At 44.5% G+C, this 3,612-nt stretch overlaps 1 pseudogene; it reads right to left on the bottom strand.

Moving 5' to 3' along the window:
• Nucleotides 1-1,475: 1,475 nt before the first annotated feature.
• On the bottom strand, nt 1,476-2,478 carry LOC129834394 (adiponectin-like; annotated as a pseudogene).
• Between the last annotated feature and the right edge of the window lie 1,134 nt (nt 2,479-3,612).

The raw sequence follows: 3,612 nt of genomic DNA, 5'->3' as shown, positions 1-3,612 counted from the left end.
TAAAGGCAATGCTACCAAATACTAATTGAGTGTATGCAGACTTCTGACCCACTGGTAATGTGATGAAATAAATAAAAGCTGAAATAAATCATTCTCTCTACCATTATTTTGACATTTCACACTCTTAAAATAAAGTGGTGATCCTATCTGACCTAAGGCAGGGATTTTTACTAGGATTAAATGTCAGGAATTGTGAGAAACTGAGTTTAGATGTATTTGGCTAAGGTGTACGTAAACTTCCGACTTCAACTGTATATCAGTATTTGATATCACGTCCCTGAACAAGACAGTTGTCTCCACACATCTCCATAAGACAGTTATTTCTTAGCACACATCTATTGCTACTGTGTGCCTGACTAGTCTGACCGTTTAAGTGGCCAAGAGCATCATGATGTCTCATTAAAATGTAGTCTTAGCATGATAGATCCTCCAGAACGAACACAGCTTAGTTCTAATTGGTCCACGAGCAAGTGATGCAATGTACATGGTCACCGATTGGCTCTAGACCTGGAGGTAGAATACCTAGGTCACTACTAGAAGCCACTGCACACAGTACAGTAGTTTACACCGATCTCCAGTTTCTATTTCAGCCTCAGTGTTGGCATAGAGACAGGCACAGCTAAACGTCTGAGCAGGGTTTTATTAGAATGAAGATGTTGTCAGTTTGGGAATTGCGTCTGCCAATTAACTATATCCAAGGAGAAAGATAACTGAATGTTGATATTGTACCTTACAACTTTTAGATTCTGTCTCTTTTCTCCGTAGAGTCGGTTTCCAAATAAATATTCTCATGATGCTTTTCAGCCAGGCTAGGCGTAAGGGGGAGGGAGGGATGTAATTCCCCTTAGCACAGTTGTATGGCCGTGGTCATCAAACCAGAAATAGGATATACTACTGACAAACCGTAACCGACTGGTTGGCTGAATGGGATCCAGGAAATGTCTCAAGGGTGACTGGCCTGCCACACTCTCCCGAAGTGTTGGGGATACTTGCTCAGACCTGCCAACGTCCCTATTTTTTCAGCAAAGCAAAACTCCGTTGCTAATCTTGTTAACAAACCACTACGATGCAAAATGGCTATCTGACAAAGAAAGCATAGCTGACTTCATTTTTACTAGAACACATTTTTTCACAGACACTGCCCCCGTATGATGTGACACAGTCAGAAAGCCATCTAGGTCATAAGCTGTTTCTGTGCACAACTTTGTTATTCAATTGTATATTAAATATAATATTGCATTAATGTATCTTAAATGCTAGAATCCAATAGATATAAAACCAACATTTTAAAACCCACATTTGAGAAGTTTAAAATAGTCAGTGCATCTTTTTGAAAATGCAATAATGTACGAAACAACTTATTACCCCTCCCCTCTCAGACCAGCCAGTGGGCAACGGAGGCCTATAGAGCAGTCAGGAAAAATATGATACAGCCTACCCTAGTCTCAATATCTCCCTTCAAGACCTGCATAACCTCAGTATCTACCAAGTTCAACAGAGAGAAATCTCCTCCTAGCCTCCAACACTCCCATGTCGGGATGCAAAAGAAACCCGGAGAAGATGGAATCGTTGGTGTTGTCTGCATACACCCCCCCTTCAAACTCCTCCGTAGATCTGCAGCCACACCTCGTCCCCAGACTCCAGCCTCAGTATGCTAGCCCCAGAGGCATGGTCTACATTGCCTTTGTAGTACTGGTTATAGGTGAACATGATGGGCTTGTTGTTCTTGAACAGGCTCACCCGAGGATCTTTGGTGTCGACGGTGAGGTGGTACGTGAAGAAGTAGACCCAGAGGAGGGAGCAGGGGAACTTCCCGCTCACGTCATCGTAGTGGCGCTGCTCGTTGTGGAATAATTTGTTGAAGTGGATTGGCACGTTGGTGGCGGGGACGGGATCTGTCAGGCCCACGCTGAAAGAAGAGTGATACAACAGGATGCTCTCGCCCTACGCCCCCTTCAGACCGGGAAACCACAAGGACCGGAGGGCCGTTGTCGCCAGGCTTTCCATTCTCACCTGGTTCACCTGTACACACAAAGACCGGAGTCAGGGAGGATTTAGATGTCTGTATTGATGTTAATTGACTGTGCCTCATGGATAAAAATGACAAGTAAGTCATTGTGGGTTACTGTGATTAGATTTACTGTGAACTTTAGAAGATGTACCTGGCAGCAGCACAGTTTTACCTGTATCTCCTTTCTCTCCTCGTGGGCCATCGTGCCCATCTCTCCCGTCTCTCCCTTGTTTCTCACTGTGCCCTGAAGTGCCTGGCACTCCTCCCATCCACATGGCACAAGGCTACCGGTTGTCAGGTGGTCCAACTTCTGCCCCAGGACTCTCGGGCTCTGCTACCTCCTCCGCTGCCGCCTCATCTTCTGCAGCCGCCTCCTCGGCTGGTTCCTCCTCTCCATCTTCCTCCTGAGCCAGGCTCAAGTCCCCGGCCAGCAGCAGGCCCAGAAGCAGGCTCCCCAGCAGCTTCATGGCTCTTTCTATATAACCGCTCAACATAAAATCTTTGACACCAATGGAACATTAAACAAACACACACTGTGATCTCTCACATTGGGACGAGGCAGCACCCCCCCCTCCTCATCCCAAAGACAAGGATTCGTAAATACACTGAACAGAAATATAAACGCAAAATGTGTTGGTGAAATGTTTCATGAGCTGAAATAACAGATCTGACCTGAGGGTTGCGGTCTCTTACCTTGTCTACGTTTGTCCCCCTCGGAGAGACGAGTGTTCAGTGGCGTCCCCTCAGACAACGAACCTCACTCAGCACGGCAGTGTGTCACGGTCCAGTTGTCTTGTGGCTAGTGTCCTTAGATGACATGTGTAACTGATTGCCTGTCATACTATATTTATCTTTGTCCCACATTATTTATGAACCCGCTGATCCAAAACAGCAGCATGACTTACAGAGCCCCTCCCCCCCTTAACCCCTGGCAGTCCACTCTCCGACTCTCTGCCAGTCTGGTCACACTGTCAATGGTAGGGGGATTTAAGGTGACCGATTTCTCCCCTTAAACAGCATGTTGTGTTTTTAGTTTTTTTTTTACCTGGTGAAACTTTTAATGAACGAGCGCCGATGTTTGTTTCTTGATGCATTTTCATTTGTGTGCAGCGCAAAACCCCATGATGTGAATAATCTTGTTCCAAGACAAACGACACACAAAGCTCTCTTTGTTTGTTTGCCTTTATCATGTAGACTTGGTGTTGGAAGACCAATTTGACACATTTGTGGTGGCAAATTGTCCTCTGAAAAAGATTTTGCAGTAGCAGGGTTCATTATTTAGTTTTCTAAATTATTGTTGTCAACTATCTACAATTTTAATCCCAATTAAATTGAAAACCTTACATTTCACTTTTATTTGTTCTCGGTGAAATCAATCCATTAGTTACTAAAAACGGTGTGTGAGGCTTTATAAAAATGTGGATTAAAATCTCCAAATTACAACAAAGTGCTACCAGAATCTTCATCATGACATGATCTCAGAAGCGATTAGTCAGTCATCTAATTCTGGAATTTTCCTTTGTCCCTTAGGACCACCGTATCAGATAGACCTATGAAGCACTGCCATAAACCTTATCTGCCAATATTATCAGAGGTAACTC

The sequence above is a fragment of the Salvelinus fontinalis genome, chromosome 3, assembly GCF_029448725.1.
Source record: "Salvelinus fontinalis isolate EN_2023a chromosome 3, ASM2944872v1, whole genome shotgun sequence".
NCBI lineage: Eukaryota > Metazoa > Chordata > Actinopteri > Salmoniformes > Salmonidae > Salvelinus > Salvelinus fontinalis.
The sequence above is the reverse complement of the archived record's forward strand: the minus strand, read 5'-3'. Positions and strand labels throughout refer to the sequence as shown.